At 39.6% G+C, this 21,635-nt stretch overlaps 1 long non-coding RNA gene across 1 annotated transcript; it reads right to left on the bottom strand.

Annotated features, from left to right (window-relative positions):
* Positions 1-12,137: 12,137 nt before the first annotated feature.
* On the bottom strand, positions 12,138-15,027 carry LOC311296604. Its single transcript, XR_014628635.1, has 4 exons — positions 14,001-15,027; positions 13,756-13,818; positions 13,495-13,589; positions 12,138-13,126 (listed from the first exon to the last, which is right to left on the bottom strand). It is a non-coding gene; the product is annotated as an uncharacterized lncRNA (long non-coding RNA).
* Positions 15,028-21,635: the final 6,608 nt, after the last annotated feature.

The following is a 21,635-nucleotide window of genomic DNA, read 5'->3' as shown; positions in this document are numbered from 1 at the left end:
TGTTTTCGGAAATGAACATGAGCTTTTTCTGCAGCTATCATTAAAACGCAATTCAGCTAAAGCTCGCCATGAGCGGCACCCCTGCGGTTGACCTGTTCACTAGGCTCTCTGTGAAACTAAACACCAAGGATGGGACTCGAACCCATAAGCACGCAGAGCACAACGGATTAGCAGTCCATTGCCTTAACCACTCAGCCACTCGCCTGCCGGTGGTCTTTTTCAGCTACAAAAGTGAGGTGAAATTTGTCGCTAAAACAAGTCTAAAAGAGGCAGCGCATCAGGAAAACAGCTGATTACGTCATGAAAGAGGTCCCTTAGAGGTAAGAGGATTGTTTCCAAAACATGAGGGGCTTTCAGGCCTCCAGGGAATGTCTGAACTCATTTCATTTTGGCTCTACACTCTCCATACTCATGCCTAAAATGTTTCCTGCACTGTAAAACCTAACAGTAATATGTACTAAATAAAATTGAGCTCACAGCACTCAAATATTACCGAAACTTGAATGACTGAAACAGAACTCAAACTGAATGAATTATAGAACATTTCTAGATCCCAGAATGATAATTGTATAATTAAGTGATTAATTAAGTGATGATTGAGCATTAGTGATGAGCACCTGCTGTTAACAAGCAGAATCACTGAAGGAAAGAGAAACACAAGAACTACAACTGACTTCCAGCCTCAGCATAATCAACTGGAGATAAAAGAAGACATTAAATATCTCAAGATCTCAGCAGAGGAGGATTAAACAACTCCACGAACAGCATTACAAGCTTCACTTATTATTAACCACTTTGACTTTATTACTGCCATTCGTCTACAGACGTTCTTATTAGAATTAACAAAGGTTTAGAAGTTGATGATTTGAGTTTCATTTCAGGTCACCATGATGGAGATCAGCGTTTACTTTAGTTGGGCTCTTGACCCTTGACTATTGGACACGTAAGACTTTCTTTGGCTGCTATAATTGAGTGTTTATAAAACATATTTGTTATGGCACAAAAGCCAAGGAAAAGTCTGATTGGGTGTTGATGGTGAAGGACTGATGATGACAGTCATCATTTAGTGACTTGATTCACTGATTTCATTCAGAGTCTGATCTCTGATTAAAAGGGCAACATATTAGTTTCACTCAAAACTGTGATTCTACAGCATAAGAGCTAGCCATGTTGTGACCGTCAGATAATATGAGGGATTTTACAAATAGTTGTGCACAAAAAGTTTCACAGAAAAGGTATTGCATTACTAAGACTCACACAGACATCAAGAATCAGCATATGAATCTCAACAATGGTGACCATTAAAAAATGATTCATGCTGCAATGCATGCTGGGTACTACCATAATACAAAACTTATCCATGGCTCCCAGCATGCATTGTGGCATAAATCACTTTTTTAATGGTCACCATTGTTGAGATTCATATGCTGATTCTTGATTACTGTGTAAGTCAGCATGATACCATAGAGGTTTTTAAAATCTGATTGTCACAACAATGGGTCTTACAGCAGAATCAGTTCTACTTTCTGAAAAAGTTAGAAAACCCCAGGTTTAAGCAAATGTCAGTCTGGCAAAGACGTCTATGCAAAGGGACACCATTCGTGACTCTGGTGGGACCCACAAACCAACAACCTTTTTAAAGCCTTCATTTGCAACCGAGAAGTCCAGATTGTCTTTCCTTCCGAGACATTTACACCTGAAAAGTTTGAACGCCTACTCCTAGAAGACACAGATTAGGCACTGCTGGGATTCGAACCCAGGATCTCCTGTTTACTAGACAGGCGCTTTGACCAACTAAGCCACAGCGCCAGGTGCTGTCTCTGGTTCGATGTTTTTGTATACAAAGTCTAAAAGAGGTAGCCCGTCAGGAGAATAGCTGATTACATCATGAATAGGTCCCTTTGAAGTTAGAGGATTATTTCCAAAACCTGAAAGGTGTGCAGGCTTCTGTTCAGGGACAAGGGAATATCTCAAACCATTTCATTTTGGATCGCAACCCTCAGTACTCGTGTCTCAAATGTTTTGGGAACCTCCAGTTACGATACATCTAAACGCTGTTTCAGCTAGGAGAAATGGAAAGCATTTTTTTCTTTTGTCTTGCTAGGTAGGTGGCCAACAATAGGTAGTTGCAGATTTTGGCCTAAGCCAGTGGATTTCAACCCATTCTTGTTATCTCCCTTATTTAAATAGGTGACTTAAGCTAATTATTAGAGTACTCTATGATCTGAGTTGGGTGTGTCCAATAAGGGACATAAGCAGAACGTGAAGGATATGCTTCTGAAGTAGTTTGTGGATCCCAGGTTTAAGCATATGCTTGTCCAACACAAAGACATCTGAGGAAAAGAGGGCATGCACGACTCTGGTGGGACTCGAACCCACAACCTTTGAATACCTCCATTCACAACCTAGAAGTCCAATGCGCTATCCATTGCGCCACAGAGCCACGACAAGTCTAGCTTTAAGACGCTATTGCATGCACATCACTTCTTAGATTTCCACTTTTTGTGCAGATACACACCGTTCAGCATGCAAATATTTACATATGTAAAAGGTTTAAGTGAGCGGTGCCCACATCCTGCGGCACAGGCACTGCTGGGATTCGAACCCAGGATCTCCTGTTTACAAGACAGGCGCTTTGACCAACTAAGCCACTTACAAAACCTTTTACAATGTGTTGGTATAAAAAGTCTAAAAGAGGTAGCAGGTCAGGAAAATAGCTGATTACATCATGAAAGAGGTTAGGGGATTATTTCCAAAACCCGAGGGGCATTCAGGGCTCTGTTGAAGAAAGAGGGAACATCTGAAACTCTCGATACTTGCGTCTGAAATGTTTTTGGAACCTCCAGTTACAATCCATCTAAACTCTGTCTTAGCTAGGAGAAATGGAAAGCAATTTTTGCTATGCTTTCAGCTGATCTGAAAGACAAAATCCAGAAAGATTTTCATGAATAATATAATCATATTTGTAAAGACTGTTTTGAACACACATCCAGAGGCTTGATCTCAACAATAGGAAGTAGCAGATTTTGGCCTAAGCCAGTGGTTTTCCAAACCTTTCTCGAAACCTCCCAGACGCTATACATTTTCGTTATCTTCCTTATTTCAAAAAGGTGAATTGAGCTAATTAGTAGAGTACTCTATGATCTGACTTGGGTGTGTCCAATAAGGGAGATGAGCAGAATGTGAAGGGTAGGCTTCTGAAGTCGTTTGTGGACCCCATGTCTCACTCACAGAGACATCAGAGCAAAAGAGGCCATTCACAATTCTGCTGGGACTCAAAACCACAACCAGGGAATTTCCCAATTCGCATCCTAGAAGTCCAAAGTTCTATCCATTGCACCACAGAGCCATAAATCGACACACTTCAAGGAAGTATTGCATGCGCAGCACTTCTTAGTTTTTCCAGTTTTGTGCAGGTGCGCACTGTTCGGCATGCAAAGACTTTCATATGTGAAAAGTTTAAGCACACCCATATCCTGTGGCATAGGCACTGCTGGGATTTGAACCCAGGATCTCCTGTTTACGAGACAGAGGTGGTCTTTTTCCGCAGCTATTTTTAGTATGATGACGTTATAGTTGGCTGCAAAGTGCTTTGGCTCTCTTGAACGCTAAAGACATCAAACGACGAGGATGGGATTCGAACCCACGCGTGCAGAGCACAATGGATTAGCAGTCCATCGCCTTAACCACTCGGCCACCTCGTCACTCGCCTGCACGTCTGCCCGAAGCTGGGCTGCGGTGTGTTTCTGCAGCTATTTTAAGGATGATGTCGTTAAAGTTGGCAGCGAGGTACTTTGAACGGCTCTGCCACGCGCACTTGGCTCTCTCGAAACACTAAAGACATCAAACGACGAGGATGGGATTCGAACCCACGCGTGCAGAGCACAATGGATTAGCAGTCCATCGCCTTAACCACTCGGCCACCTCGTCACGCTGCTTCAGCTGTCGGAAGCGGTATTTTGGTGCTTTTCAACCACTCTCATTAACATGACGGAGATAAAGTTCACCACAATGTGTTGTAAAAGGTTGGGCTGATGAGAGAGGTAACCCTTGGACTGACCTGCAAGGAGCGTTGGGTTCTATGGGTTAGGAGACTCACAACCGTGTTGATAGAGGGAGATGTGCTTATGTTTCTTTTGTGTGCTGCTTCTGCTTTGTTGGAAAGAACCTAGAGAGAACGCCTGGGTCATGAAAATGGCAGCATAGCTTGCATTGGACCTCTCTCAGAATATGTTTGCAGTGTCCTTGCACTCTTCATTATCCTACCCAACCTCGTAGGGGGCTCGTCGAATCGATCCCGAACTCAAATATGTTCTTGGAGATTGAGCGTTATAACTCCCCCCCCCCCCCCCCTTTGCTACCAGGATACCCATAAGTCTCTCCCCCCAAAATTACGAAAGCAGCGCACTTTTTGTTCTTTGAGTGAAGAGAGAACAATGAATAAACCTTTTTGTGCCTATCACTCGCCTGTTTCGTAGACTCACCATGCAGCCGTCAGTGCCAAAAGGCTGATTACATGGCAGTTTAAAGCTTGATACCACCCTGTCGTTCCATGTCCAGATAAAAGCACGGGAGACGTCGCTACCTTCGCCGGCATTCTTTCGCAGAGGCAATATCGTAGTCTATGAGGCTCATCCGAGACGTGATCTTTGCTGGTTGAAAACTTTACCCAATACCCCGCTGGGATGACTTGAAATACAGTCAGCCTTGGCAATTTTTGCCGGTCTCTTAGGAGGCTTCGTGACTTGTTAGAAAAAAAGAACTGTGCTTTTGTTTCTGTTGCGTGCTGCTTTTGCTGTGCTGGCGAAAGCATGAGCTTGAAGAAGGCTGGTGTATCCAGGATTTGGACCTCCCTTAGAACGTGTTTTTGTATTTCTGATGGTCATATCCATGCACCAGGGGGCTTCTTGTATTGATCCTGATCTCAACAATGTTTTCGGAAATGAACATGAGCTTTTTCTGCAGCTATCATTAAAACGCAATTCAGCTAAAGCTCGCCATGAGCGGCACCCCTGCGGTTGACCTGTTCACTAGGCTCTCTGTGAAACTAAACACCAAGGATGGGACTCGAACCCATAAGCACGCAGAGCACAACGGATTAGCAGTCCATCGCCTTAACCACGCAGCCACTCGCCTGCCGGTGGTCTTTTTCAGCTACAAAAGTGAGGTGAAATTTGTCGCTAAAACAAGTCTAAAAGAGGCAGCGCATCAGGAAAACAGCTGATTACGTCATGAAAGAGGTCCCTTAGAGGTAAGAGGATTGTTTCCAAAACATGAGGGGCTTTCAGGCCTCCAGGGAATGTCTGAACTCATTTCATTTTGGCTCTACACTCTCCATACTCATGCCTAAAATGTTTCCTGAGCTTTCTTCTGATATGAAAGGGCAAAATCCAGAAAATCTTCATAGGCTTGACTTTATCAATAGGTAGTAGCATATTTCGAGCCTAAGCCAGGGGCTTGCAAAGCATTCTTGAAGCGCATCTGCACCACATCGTTTTTTTTAATGTTTTTATTATCTCTCTCATTTAAGACAGGTGAATCAAATAATTGACTGATTAGTAACATACTCAATGATCTGACTTGGGTGTGCCCAATAAGGAAAACAAGAAAAATGTGCTGCGTTGGCTTCTGAAAAAGTTGGAAAACCCCAGGTTTAAGCAAATGTCAGTCTGGCAAAGACGTCTATGCAAAGGGACACCATTCGTGACTCTGGTGGGACCCACAAACCAACAACCTTTTTAAAGCCTTCATTTGCAACCGAGAAGTCCAGATTGTCTTTCCTTCCGAGACATTTACACCTGAAAAGTTTGAACGCCTACTCCTAGAAGACACAGATTAGGCACTGCTGGGATTCGAACCCAGGATCTCCTGTTTACTAGACAGGCGCTTTGACCAACTAAGCCACAGCGCCAGGTGCTGTCTCTGGTTCGATGTTTTTGTATACAAAGTCTAAAAGAGGTAGCCCGTCAGGAGAATAGCTGATTACATCATGAATAGGTCCCTTTGAAGTTAGAGGATTATTTCCAAAACCTGAAAGGTGTGCAGGCTTCTGTTCAGGGACAAGGGAATATCTCAAACCATTTCATTTTGGATCGCAACCCTCAGTACTCGTGTCTCAAATGTTTTGGGAACCTCCAGTTACGATACATCTAAACGCTGTTTCAGCTAGGAGAAATGGAAAGCATTTTTTTCTTTTGTCTTGCTAGGTAGGTGGCCAACAATAGGTAGTTGCAGATTTTGGCCTAAGCCAGTGGATTTCAACCCATTCTTGTTATCTCCCTTATTTAAATAGGTGACTTAAGCTAATTATTAGAGTACTCTATGATCTGAGTTGGGTGTGTCCAATAAGGGACATAAGCAGAACGTGAAGGATATGCTTCTGAAGTAGTTTGTGGATGCCAGGTTTAAGCATATGCTTGTCCAACACAAAGACATCTGAGGAAAAGAGGGCATGCACGACTCTGGTGGGACTCGAACCCACAACCTTTGAATACCTCCATTCACAACCTAGAAGTCCAATGCGCTATCCATTGCGCCACAGAGCCACGACAAGTCTAGCTTTAAGACGCTATTGCATGCACATCACTTCTTAGATTTCCACTTTTTGTGCAGATACACACCGTTCAGCATGCAAATATTTACATATGTAAAAGGTTTAAGTGAGCGGTGCCCACATCCTGCGGCACAGGCACTGCTGGGATTCGAACCCAGGATCTCCTGTTTACAAGACAGGCGCTTTGACCAACTAAGCCACTTACAAAACCTTTTACAATGTGTTGGTATAAAAAGTCTAAAAGAGGTAGCAGGTCAGGAAAATAGCTGATTACATCATGAAAGAGGTTAGGGGATTATTTCCAAAACCCGAGGGGCATTCAGGGCTCTGTTGAAGAAAGAGGGAACATCTGAAACTCTCGATACTTGCGTCTGAAATGTTTTTGGAACCTCCAGTTACAATCCATCTAAACTCTGTCTTAGCTAGGAGAAATGGAAAGCAATTTTTGCTATGCTCTCAGCTGATCTGAAAGACAAAATCCAGAAAGATTTTCATGAATAATATAATTCATATTTGTAAAGACTGTTTTGAACACACATCCAGAGGCTTGATCTCAACAATAGGAAGTAGCAGATTTTGGCCTGAGCCAGTGGTTTTCCAAACCTTTCTCGAAACCTCCCAGACGCTATACATTTTCGTTATCTTCCTTATTTCAAAAAGGTGAATTGAGCTAATTAGTAGAGTACTCTATGATCTGACTTGGGTGTGTCCAATAAGGGAGATGAGCAGAATGTGAAGGGTAGGCTTCTGAAGTCGTTTGTGGACCCCATGTCTCACTCACAGAGACATCAGAGCAAAAGAGGCCATTCACAATTCTGCTGGGACTCAAAACCACAACCAGGGAATCTCCCAATTCGCATCCTAGAAGTCCAAAGTTCTATCCATTGCACCACAGAGCCATAAATCGACACACTTCAAGGAAGTATTGCATGCGCAGCACTTCTTAGTTTTTCCAGTTTTGTGCAGGTGCGCACTGTTCGGCATGCAAAGGCTTTCATATGTGAAAAGTTTAAGCACACCCATATCCTGTGGCATAGGCACTGCTGGGATTTGAACCCAGGATCTCCTGTTTACGAGACAGGCGCTTTGGCCAGCTAAGCCACAGCGCCAGCTACAAAAGTGAGGTGAAATTTGTCGCTAAAACAAGTCTAAAAGAGGCAGCGCATCAGGAAAACAGCTGATTACGTCATGAAAGAGGTCCCTTAGAGGTAAGAGGATTGTTTCCAAAACATGAGGGGCTTTCAGGCCTCCAAGGAATGTCTGAACTCATTTCATTTTGGCTCTACACTCTCCATACTCATGCCTAAAATGTTTCCTGAGCTTTCTTCTGATATGAAAGGGCAAAATCCAGAACATTTTCATAGGCTCGACTTTATCAATAGGTAGTAGCAGATTTCGAGCCTAAGCCAGGGGCTTGCAAAGCATTCTTGAAGCGCATCTGCACCACATAGTTTTTTTCATGTTTTTATTATCTCTCTCATTTAAGACAGGTGAATCAAATAATTGACTGATTAGTAACATACTCAATGATCTGACTTGGGTGTGCCCAATAAGGAAAACAAGAAAAATGTGCTGCGTTGGCTTCTGAAAAAGTTGGAAAACCCCAGGTTTAAGCAAATGTCAGTCTGGCAAAGACGTCTATGCAAAGGGACACCATTCGTGACTCTGGTGGGACCCAAAAACCAACAACCTTTTTAAAGCCTTCATTTGCAACCGAGAAGTCCAGATTGTCTTTCCTTCCGAGGCAGATTAGGCACTGCTGGGATTCGAACTCAGGATCTCCTGTTTACTAGACAGGCGCTTTGACCAACTAAGCCACAGCGCCAGGTGCTGTCTCTGGTTCGATGTTTTTGTATACAAAGTCTAAAAGAGGTAGCCCGTCAGGAGAATAGCTGATTACATCATGAACAGGTCCCTTTGAAGTTAGAGGATTATTTCCAAAACCTGAAAGGTGTGCAGGCTTCTGTTCAGGGACAAGGGAATATCTCAAACCATTTCATTTTGGATCGCAACCCTCAGTACTCGTGTCTCAAATGTTTTGGGAACCTCCAGTTACGATACATCTAAACGCTGTTTCAGCTAGGAGAAATGGAAAGCATTTTTTCTTTTGTCTTGCTAGGTAGGTGGCCAACAATAGGTAGTTGCAGATTTTGGCCTAAGCCAGTGGATTTCAACCCATTCTTGTTATCTCCCTTATTTAAATAGGTGACTTAAGCTAATTATTAGAGTACTCTATGATCTGAGTTGGATGTGTCCAATAAGGGACATAAGCAGAACGTGAAGGATATGCTTCTGAAGTAGTTTGTGGATCCCAGGTATAAGCATATGCTTGTCCAACACAAAGACATCTGAGGAAAAGAGGGCATGCACGACTCTGGTGGGACTCGAACCCACAACCTTTGAATACCTCCATTCACAACCTAGAAGTCCAATGCGCTATCCATTGCGCCACAGAGCCACGAAAAGTCTAGCTTTAAGACGCTATTGCATGCTGTCGTGGAAATTCTTTCTCAACTTTAAATAATAATTGGAAGACAGCTGGAGATTTCAAAAGTTATAAAGATCTTTATTTCTTATAAGAAATTGACATTCACATACAGAACGCATCTGGTATGAGAAGGCAAAGGGCTAGTCCCCTTCCAGAGGTTATACACCCCTCATACATCCTGGTTAGGCTTCATCATTCGTTTACCTTAAAAGGCAATATCTTTCGTTTGAGATCTCTGGTCTAACATACAAGTTCCTGTTTTCAGCTGCTGTTCAAAATTCACACCTTTTGTCTATCTCTATTTTGATCTGAAGCTGCGCACATACTTTTCACCCTTGAAGTCCAACAATAGGTCACTTGAGTACTCTTAGTCTCTTTGCTACTAAGTCGTCTATCACCCAGGACATTTTGTCCCTGCAAGCTTGTCTTAACTTATGCTTTTCTAAACTTGATTACATATCTTTAATAACGTGCTTTAGCTTATATGAATATATTTCTTCAAATGCTTATGAGTAAAAATAAAGTGACAGATGTTAATACAAGTTGTACACTTCTAAAAGTAAAAGAACACATCTAAATGTAAAATTTCTATCACAATCCCCCATCTGTTCATTCAAAGAACATACACAAAATTTGACATTTACTTCTCCATACCATAGTACATTGCCTTTTAACTTTGAATCAAGTTTCATTATCCTTAACACAAATATCAATAATTATATTATTTTGTTTCAAACAATGTCATTAATTTTAAAATTAACTCTCACCCAGCTGTTGCCATGAGAATAGCTTTAGCTGCTGATATGTCATTTAATCTTTTATTATCTATCCTAAAATCCTATTTTTCCAGAATTAACTGATGGACATAACATGTCCTATTTGTTGGCAATGCGGAATAATTCATAAATTAAATATGTTTCCCAAAATCAATCTCCTTTTGAAAGTTTTTTCTTTTGCTATTTTAACAAATGGAAACACCTAAAAAATATTTAATGTAGTCATTAATTAATCGCTATAGAAGTTTACCCAATTATCTACTCGGACCTAGTCCAGCATAGTAACTTATTCTCTCTTATTAGAGAACAACTATTACAACTATTAAATTTTTTAGCATCTATGATATCTGAATTAGGGTTCTAAACCCCTTAAGTTTCTTCAAAAATAGTCCCTAGATTATTTTATTATCTTTACAGTAATGTACCTAGTTAAGAGTCCTTATACTCTACAGAATTAAGACATTTTTCCTCTTCCTAATTTACGAGTACCTGAATGTACCTATTAATTAGTACTTGTTCAAATCATGAGATCTAAATACTCAGTCCTACAGTATAGTTTGATTAAAACAAATAAAACATCAATAAACATCACACAAAATTAATTCTTATACTAAGCTTAAAGCATTAATTGGTCCACATCTTCCTCCAGATGTGTTGATCATCTCGTTGCCCCATGGACGTTCCATCTTCACCAGGGTGATTCTTTGCGAATCGTTGCAATGGGCTTATCCCACGTTGGCAAGGGAGGAAAAGTTACTAGCACTTCCTTTGTCCCTCACTTTACGCTGTGCGTTGTCGTTGGTGTCGGCGTTTGGGGTTGCTGAGGGCTGGTTGGCATTTGGCTCAGGCTGGTTGGTGTAGTTTAAGTCGATATGCTTGGGCGGAGGTGTCACACACTGCAACCTTGCTGATAGTTGCAAGATTTTCCCTCAGAACACAACCGCAGTCCACTGGACCTTGTTTGTGGAGTGAACCATAAGAACAACCTGTGAATGGAGACCTTAAGTATTTTGTTAGTGACAACATGTATCATGTCGCCAGACTCATCTGCCTGTCTGGCCGGTCGTCCTTTTTTGATGACACCTGTAAAATTTCATGTTAAACAGTAACAAGACAATATTTTATACATTTGGAACAGAATCAGTTCTGTTCGCTGAGATCCATCATGACATCCTGTAAAAAGTAAAAAGTAAAGTATGGGTGGACAGGGCAAGCTAGCTTGCTCTCTTCCTTCCCAAAGTTATACTCTGTGCGTGTGGCCTTGTTTATTTCTGCCACAACAATAACCCAACTCAGGATAGTTAGTCAAAATCATCCATGGCCATTATTTTATTGGGAATATTTTCTTCCCTGTTGGGTCATATTTTAATTTTTTTAAATACAGCTGTTTTGATTGACATCATTTATGTTTCTGAACACCATAATTCACACTCTCACTTTCACACACTCCACACACACCTCTCTGGCCAGAGATTCATTCATTCATTCATTCATTCTTGTCTGCCTTAGCAGTTTATGAACTGAATGGGGAACATATATTAGGAGTGGAATACCACCAAATATGAACGGTAACAAAGTTCGACGACGACAAACCACTGAACGTAGACACACTGTGGCATTCCCCTTGCGACAGTGTCTGTACGTTACGATATCAATTCTCAGTTGTCCGATGCAGTCGTCATGTGTTTGAGTTTAACACCGTGAACGTAAACCTAACTTTTCAAAATCAAATAGATTAAACACTTTAAATAGAAACCGTATAGACCTACAATTGCAGTTGAGAGAATCCGTTTTAATTTCTCAAATGCAATTTGTCATTCTTTGCACAATTTCAATTTCCCAACTTTTGTTGTTGCTCATAAGCTATTTAAAAGAAGATTTGAAAATCTTCACACAATCTTTGATCCATGGACAAAATAAAAAAAACATTTCTATCACGTACCCCTGATGATGACAGCATGTGATTTCAAATGTCTATAATTAGAAAACATTGTTTCTATTGAATCTAGAAAATTACCTTTTAAATGAAATGGAGTGACCAATATTTTTGTCAACCCACAATTTATATTTAAAGTTGGTCACCCAATCTCATTCCCATATGCACAATGCACAAAAAAGTATCTTAGTTAAACATACAGTAAACCATTGACTCTTAGAATCTCATAGATCAAAACCATTTTTCCACACTGTCTCCCAGGGATAACGGGATACAAATACTAGACGCCTTCATATAAAAAGTATAATATTTAAACACGTGCAATTCATATAGTACTATTTATTCATCACTTTAACAGTTCTGATTACCTTAATATTTTTTCTTATAGTAGTAGTAACCCAGCTGGCATTTTAACGTAGAGTCAGCGTTGAATCAACGTCAGGTGTCAGTGTTGGATAACCGTTGGATTTTGTTTAGATTTTGCAAATCTAATCAACGTTGAAATAGCAACGTCATTCCAACGTCAATCTAATCAACGTTGAAATAGCAACGTCATTCCAACGTCAATCTAATCAACGTTGAAATAGCAACGTCATTCCAACGTCAATCTAATCAACGTTGAAATAGCAACGTCATTCCAACGTCAATCTAATCAACGTTGAAATAGCAACGTCATTCCAACGTCAATCTAATCAACGTTGAAATAGCAACGTCATTCCAACGTCAATCTAATCAACATTGAAATAGCAACGTCATTCCAACGTCAATCTAATCAACGTTGAAATAGCAACGTCATTCCAACGTCAATCTAATCAACGTTGAAATAGAAACGTCATTCCAACGTCAATCTAATCAACGTTGAAATAGCAACGTCATTCCAACGTCAATCTAATCAACGTTGAAATAGCAATGTCATTCCAACGTCACGTTTCTCAACATAGGTGAATTTGCCAACGTTGAATCAATATTGATTTTAGTTTAGATTTTGCAAATCTAATCAACGTTGAAATAGCAATGTCATTACAACGTCAATCTAATCAACGTTGAACAGTCAGCTAGGAAGAAGCCAATTGGTCAAAGCAAGACCAGGAAGAAGATTAATAAAGACATTTCACTGACGTAAGAAACATGCTTTATTGCATGGCTGCAAGTGTGCCAACATTTCACACAACATCATTTTACACGTGTCGAACTTTAACCTTTAGAAAAACGGCCCAAACATTGGGCAACATTGAACACGGCTGGTTAAATCTTCCCTTCTTGTTACTTCTTTCTGCCACCGCCACCTATCCTCTCTGGTGCATATTTCAAGTATTTGGCCATGTATTCGTCTACTTTTGTTGTAGTTGTATCAAATGAGCTCAAGACAGCGTCTGATGAGGGGGGGGGAAACAGATCAGTATTAGCAAACGTTAACCTCTCAAATTAAAATATTTTGCAAATATCAACTTTTGTGGAATTGCCAATGTTTCAAGTATATAAATTAGTATTGATCAATGTGCAAGGTCATTGATAATCATGTGCTTGGGCAAGCAACAAAAGGCAGTTGGTAGTAACCAGTGCTGCCGGTAGAGAAGTTAGTCTAGAGCCCAGAATGGAGTACTGTATATAATATTTGACCATGCTCTGTAGAGTCCTCCAACTAAAATGATTTCTTCATTTCTTATGAATTATTATTCTGCTTACTATATTCAATTATTTAAAACACTGTTACAAAACTACTATGTTAAAGCAAACTCACCACAGATTATCTTGTAGAGACGGGTCTTCATGAAGGCAACCTTCCCACTTCTTCCTCTGAGGCTCATTATGGCCATCATTTTATTTGTCATAGTTCTGCCATGGTTAAACAGATTTATATTAGAATATTATATTGCAATCAAGTTCATTATGAAAATGTAGCAGAGAGTGAGTAAGTGGGTGTGTGGGGGGAGTGCATGACAGTATATGACAGGGAACATCACTGTAAACTAATGCAAAAAAGGAACATAAAGTTACTTACGCAGCCATTGACTTCTTCACATGGTCTGCAGCATCAACGCCTCCCAACATCTTCAGTTGTTTACTCGGAAAAGAACAAGAAACAAGAAATTAAAATTATAACCAGAAAATGTGGTCAGAGTCAGACCTCCACAAAGCAGGCACATGATGAGGACGAGGAGTTTGTAGTGGTCACCAAAGTGAACAAGCCAATTGTCATAATGAAACTTTGCCAGCACTTTACAAGATTAATTATTTAAAACTTACCAGTTCTACTCCCTCATTCTTGTCCTCCAAGTGATTCTCTAAAGCTTCAAGCTCTTCTTCAGTGTTTGCCGGTGTTACGGATCAACTGGGGATCATGTTAACTGGGGACGCGCGCGTGCACGCAGATATTTTTACCTGGATTTCCAGCAGATGTTGAACGGTGACAGATTCGTCACAGCGAATCTTTCACTGAGCAGATTTAAAAGCTTTCCACGTTATTGGTAAATGTTTGTATCATATTAGGACACTGTTGTTTACTCTGTCGCTGCTCCGCTGAATGTTTCAGACGCATTTAAGGGAAGTTTTTATGTGTTTTAATTTCACGACACAGACCACGCCCACATTATTTTGTTACTCGTTTCAATGAAATTGAATATCTGATGACAACTGTAAGTAGATTAAATAAATTATGCTATTGACATTGTATCTTTGCAGTGCATGTGTATTCACAGATTATTGTTATGATGCCAATTTGTGGCTTAATTTAAATTGAGCAGCAGTACTGCTGAAAGGGATGTCAAGCATTTATTTAGTATTTATTTTAATGTTACTGAGGAATGAGTTAAAACATAAAGCATACAGTAGGCTACACTCCATAAATGTTCCAAAAGAGTGTTGAAATTGAGAAGCCATAGGCTTGCATGTGCATGCATGCAGGACAGCTGTATTTGCCAACAGTGGAAGATCTGACCACACAGTCCCACCTTCCACATTCTGAACATTCAATCTAAAGAAGGGAGAACAAACTATAGACTAAGTTACATGTTAATGAAGAACAGTTACTTGTTTTGCAATGTATATGTATATATTTTTCTTACCCATTGGCCAATTTGGCCTTCATACCTATGCTGCTCTCCATCTAATGTAATCATGTTATATTAGTAAATAAATGTCACAGTTGTATTATCTTTTTAAGAACAATTTAACACACCATCACCCTTCATTGTGAAATTTTCACATCTCCTCTTTATATAATCACGCTCCTTTCTTGAGCAGCGATCGGGATATTGGTTATCCTGCAAAGTTTTTGATTTGTCTAACTTTAATTGCATCCATTTGCTGTGGCAGTATATGGCCTAACAACAATGACACATTATTTATAGACCTTTTAATCTGTTCCTAACGGTTAGCAGACAACAATAATGAAAGCACATGATGTGATGGATAACAAGAGAATATGTTAATGAGATTCATGGTACCAGTCAAATTAAGAGAATTGATATTACATAAAAAGATTGTGTCATATTTCTTTTGTTAAAGAGGTCAGCAAAAAAGTTAACAATAAAGCATTTCCTATTGTTTTAGAGAGGGTCATGCTATGCATGTGAGGTGACAAATGATTAAGAGGTTAGTGACAGTAGGCCTATGAGAATATTAGCCATAGAGAATATCAGTATATATTTATAATAATTCATTATCACTAAATCATATATTTTGCTTATTTCAGTAATACAATTTGTGGTTGCCTTTCAGTGTTTTTCACAGGACTTTAATCACTAAACACAAAGTGTTTTCTACATGTCCAATACAAGACATTAAATACACAACATTCAAGTTCATGCTCCTACTAAGCATAATGTACATTTACACATTTCTATCCAAACCAACTCACATTGTGTTTCAAAGTACACATTTACATTTATCAGGTCTTACTTTCCCTGGGAATCAAACCCTTGAACTTGGCGTTGTAAGTACCAACGCTCTACTGTTTGAGCTACAGGAAAGCTCGACACTACAATTCAACATTACTATATATTTGCTATATAGAATTGTTCTGAAAGAAGAAGAGTCAAAATTCGTTTTTTTATTTTTTTTATTTTTTATAAATCTGTTGAAAATGTTACAAGTTCATGAGATAATTAACTTCATGACCCTACGTGTATAAGCATAGCTGCTTCATGTCCAGGGAAAAGGATACAGAGGTGTCAGAGCTGGTTGTACAGAAAAGAGATATTAATATAATCAGCAGAGTAAAATAAGCGTAAGCGGAAGAGTAAAATTTTTAAATGACTTTGCAATTTATGTTTCTTTTAGGTAGCCTAGCTACTTTAATATAATCTACATCTGTTGTTATTTGTGATTAGAACTTATGACAACACACTACAGAAAATATGATACACTAATGTTGAGAAGATTCTTACACGTCTTCTGAAGTGCACTGACAAGTCTGTTCATCCAATGAAACCGAAATGCCCCATGTTAACATAGGCGTGGTTTCTGAGCTTGACACTAAAGTACGTTAAACTTATTTGAAATTGCGTCAAATACGCAGGAATATACACTTCAAAAACAAATCGCTTTATTATGCATACCAGTGTGTATACAACTGGTGAAACATACGTTTTTAATCATGGATCCGTGAAAAATGGCTGCAACGAATCTGTAGCCGTCTAACATCTGCTGGAAATCCAGGTAAAACTATCTGCGTGCACGCGCGTTTCCCCAGTTAACATGATCCCCAGTTGATCCGTAACACCGGCTTCACTTCATAACTTGTTCCAGCAGAGCTCTTGTCCCGCTGTCTTCCCGTATAGTATTTTCCTATAAAATATCCCGAAAAATGAAAATTTCAACATTCATCTTTCTGTTGCTATCCCTCTGCTGACAGCAAAAATTCGTACTACAAAACTGCAGCATTAACTATGCGAGTTGTGAAGCTAGGTCTAACGTGACTTTGCTTACAGATTGGCATGAAATCGTGCTCTCACAACAACCACGCTGTTATCTTAAAAAGGCCAATATCACGCTAAGGTTGACTTCAAGTAAGCAAAACGATGCTTTGAAAACATCTGTTTCGCTGAAAGGGCAAGGGGGTAGAAACAGGACAACAGTGCAGAGACTGACAGGTCCGATGGAAGGGCTAACATTAATGTTATGAGAGTAAGGTATTAAAATACGGGATATTTTACAGGAAAATTTGTCCACATACTGGTCCCTGGTTTCCCCATTTAACGTATCCCGGTAAATTCCACATCCTTTTCGGGATTCTAGCATCTTTTTTCTTTCTTTTCTTCTCCCTACTCTGTTTCTCCTCGTTCGACTTGCTGTATGTTTACATTCGCGAGGCCATCAACATGGCCGCCACGCCAAGTATGACGTCACGACGCCCATATTAATATATGTGACAGAGTCAGGCACACACAACATTTATTTAGGAATTTTCTAGTTATAAAATGTGACTTCAAAAACTTTGCTTACCGTTTGAGATGTTACCACCAAATTCATTCCGAACCCGTCCAGGTCAGAATCTGCCTGACGATGACAACACAGACCCACTTCGCGCATGCGCAATCGGGTGTTGTCTGGAACCGTCAGAGCCAATAGAATCACAGTTGTGTGATGGACAACCGCCGTCCTCCAATCAAGCTCTTGTGTTGAACGATATTCCAAAATGATCAATCAGACTGGAGTTGCTCTCAAAGTACGCCAGGAGATGTAGAAAGCGTCTCAATTCTCTTTTGGCTGATGTGTATTTATTTTTATTTTTTATTCCTTATGAAAACATGAATTGTATCTAAATGATGTATTACAAGATCAATTTCTTTTTTCGGCAAATTGTAACAAATGTGTTATGCAAAAAAAAAAGAAAAAAAAAAGAGAAAAGATGTAACGTTAGAAAGCGCTTTTATCACGACTCAACAAACGTTTAATTCAGAGTTGATCTTTCAACGTTGTATCATTATTCATGTATCAACACTTTTTCAACAGTTTATTGATCAGCATTGTTTGGATGTTGGAACAACGTTATTTTTCTATTGATATATTTCAACAAAATGTTTAAAAGTCATGGTTGTAAAAAAACAATGTTGATTTGACGTACAACTAAAACAAATATTTTTATTTCTATGTTGAATCCGTAGTGAGTTAACAACACCACTACAACCATTTAGTGTTCAACGTTGTTTTGACGTTGAATTAATGTTACTTAACAAACGTTTAATTCAGAGTTGATCTTTCAACGTTGTATCATTATTCATGTATCAACACTTTTTCAACAGTTAATTGATCAGCATTGTTTGGATGTTGGAACGTTATTTTTCTACTGATAGCCTATATTTCAACAAAATGTTTAAAAGTCATGGTTGTAAAAAAATAATGTTGATTTGACGTACAACTAAAAATTTATTTTTATTTCTATGTTGAATCCGTAGTGAGTTAACAACACCACTTCAACCATTTAGTGTTCAACGTTGTTTTGACGTTGAATTAATGTTACTTAACAAATGTTTAATTCAGAGTTGATCTTTCAACGTTGTATCATTATTCATGTATCAACACTTTTTCAACAGTTAATTGATCAGCATTGTTTGGATGTTGGAACAACGTTATTTTTCTATTGATATATTTCAACAAAATGTTTAAAAGTCATGGTTGTAAAAAAATAATGTTGATTTGACGTACAACTAAAAAAATTATTTTTATTTCTATGTTGAATCCGTAGTGAGTTAACAACACCACTTCAACCATTTAGTGTTCAACGTTGTTTTGACGTTGAATTAATGTTACTTAACAAACGTTTAATTCAGAGTTGATCTTTCAACGTTGTATCATTATTCATGCATCAACACTTTTTCAACAGTTAATTGATCAGCATTGTTTGGATGTTGGAACAACGTTATTTTTCTACTGATATATTTCAACAAAATGTTTAAAAGTCATGGTTGTAAAAATAATGTTGATTTGACGTACAACTCAAATTTTATTTATATTTCTATGTTGAATCCACAGTGAGTTAACAACACCATTTCAACCATTTGGTGTTCAACATTGTTTTGACGTTGAATTAATGTTTTTCCATAAACTGACATTATTTCAACCACATTTAAACGTTTAAGGTCAGTCGAATGCCAGCTGGGAACTGTTTGTAAAACTCTGTGCTCTCGGATGGTCACACATTTTGTCAGCCACCAATCTTTTAGTGAGTCACATTGTTTCACAAAAAAAGCCCCAATGCCTCTCCACTCTGCAGTCTGTGGTTTAGCTAAAGAGATGTGAGGGACTTCCCCCTCTACATCATACAGTGATGCTTGGCTATCAGTCAATTCAACCTTCACAGCACACCATTTATCTGACCAAATTAACTCTGAGGTTTTCAGTTCCTCAATCTCTATTTCAGACCATTTTTCAGCAAACATTTCATCTGGCTCACTGCTAACATGACATGTGCAATGCAAATCACTTTCTTCCATGAAATCATGGTCAGGAGGCATCCTATCTGTGGCTTTGTTTTGCAGACCACACTGAGGAGTGCTCCATTCAAAAACAAACATGGCATTCGCACCATGCTCATATCAGCAGTGAGGCCACTGTTATCACAATACAAATTCAGAACAGTTCTACACATCAAATCTCTTCCCAGAAGATTACAAGGACAGGTATTAGTCACAAGAAAAACATGAGAAAATGAGTGATCACCAATCTGACAAGACAAATCTGCTGTATATGGTTCCTTTACCAGATGCCCTGTGGCACTTCTGGAGGTTGCCCATTTTCCAGATAATACAATTAAATCAGGCAATTGTTCATTTTTAATTGCTGAGTTCTTCACTCCACTGTCAATTTAGAACTTAATTTTCCTACCCTCGATACTGATATCAATCATTGGTAATTTTGCAAATGCTTTATACATTCGTTCAGTATCAGCAAGCGAATTTTCTTCATTGCAAGAAACAGCAAGCATATTTTCTTCATTGCAAGGAGCAGAAAAAAGAGATAAGATTAAACATATTTACCACCTGGGAGTCAGACCCTTCACCGTCGCTCCCCTCCCCCTCTTTCTTTCAATCTCCTTGTGGCTCTGGTGGCTGTTGGAATCCTCTGTTCTTTGGAGGATCCGGACAGTCATTTCTCCAGTGTCCTTTTCGCCCACAATTGTAACAAACTTCAGGGTCCATTGCGGGTCGGTCACCCATTCCACGTCCTCTTCCACCCCATCTTCAGCAGAGCCAGTTGAGTGTCTTTGTCAATCTTTTTCTGTTTGTTCTTGGCTTGGTCTCTCAGCAGCTGTTGTTGATGCGTTGCGTGTCGCCGGATTTCTTCCAGACGCTGTTTTGACCTTTTTCCCTATTTCAGGGTCCAGACCGTCCAGAAAAAACAGTTTTCAGATATCTTTCATACGTACTTATCTTTGATTGTCTGGCCTGTGCTTCTCTTTAGGTTGGTGAACATTTACGAATTTTGCAGATGGAGGAGTGTAGTCTGGAGGAGCAGAGGGCAGGGTGATCGAACCTAGCAGGCTTCGATATGGGTGTTTTGGTGGTCTTGCTTGCAGACCCGTTCCCTCTTCTTCTTTGTCTTTGTCTTGATCTTGACCTCCCATTGCTCCTGGTTGTCTTTGTGGTTCATGTAGGGCCACTGCTGGTGGTGGTTGGTAGGGGGAGTAGGGAGCCGGACAGCGGTCGTCCTCAGCCAGGCGGGTTTTCATGCATCTCATTTCCTCGGAAGAATTAGAAACAGAGCTTAGTAAAGTTTTTTCTGGCTTCCTCTTTCTGGCTTCCTCTGCCTTTGTCTCTCTACTATTTGCACTCTTTAATGGTGCTAATGCTGCATTTTTCTGTCTTCTTTGTCTGGTAATTGCCTCATTTAACCATACATCTATAATTCGACCATCAAAGTCATAATTATCTTCTTTCTGTATATTTTTTGGACTTGTTTTTTGTCCAATTTCCCTTTGTCTTTTGCAGATGGCGTACACTCAGACATTAAACACTTATGCTTACATTAAACACACATTAATTAACTGTGACATCCTATGATGCCACCCTTTTGAGAAATCCATTGTCTCCAATTCTTTATCATTCTCATACTCGACGGTATTTATATTTGCGTATTTAAATTTTTTCAGTATCGTATTTAAAATTTTCCCCCGCGTGGTCACCACGCACTATATTTACTGTGTTAATTCTCTCCCCCAGCGTGGCCTTCACGCCTGCCTAAATCCGTCAATCTAGGACTTTCAAAAATGCCCACATCCGTCGATGCTAGGTCTTTTTCCCAGACAAGTGCCTTATTAAATATTTGGAAGTTACTTTCAGGCTTATTCCAAAAACGCAAACTTGTCTAGACGTTTGAGAATTACTTTCCGGCTTATTCTCCAAACTCTGGCCCTTCTGGGAAAACAATTAACACCTGGCATTTGAGAAATTACTTTCAAATTTATTCTCAAACCCTAATTTTCTCTCACCGTGCTTTTTGCAGCTTGGTTCTTTATTCGGGATCGCGTCCACCTAGGCCTGCCGTGGTGTCCACAATTCTCCCATCCCTTGCAGTTTAGCGTTAGGGTATCGGAGCCAGAGACTTCTTGTCTTTGGGATGTTCAGTCAATTGCTTCGTCCACGGAGGTCATCAGCTTTGCGAATCCCTCCTCGTCGCCATTTGTCGTGGAAATTCTTTCTCATCTTTAAATAATAATGGGAAGACAGCTGGAGATTTCAAAAGTTATAAAGATCTTTATTTCTTATAAGAAATTGACATTCACATACAGAACGCATCTGGTATGAGAAGGCAAAGGGCTAGTCCCCTTCCAGAGGTTATATACCCCTCATACATCCTGGTTAGGCTTCATCATTCGTTTACCTTAAAAGGCAATATCTTTCGTTTGAGATCTCTGGTCTAACATACAAGTTCCTGTTTTCA

Source organism: Rutilus rutilus (genome assembly GCF_951802725.1).
Source record: "Rutilus rutilus genome assembly, chromosome: 9".
NCBI classification, from domain to species: Eukaryota; Metazoa; Chordata; class Actinopteri; order Cypriniformes; family Leuciscidae; genus Rutilus; species Rutilus rutilus.
The sequence above is the reverse complement of the archived record's forward strand: the minus strand, read 5'-3'. Positions and strand labels throughout refer to the sequence as shown.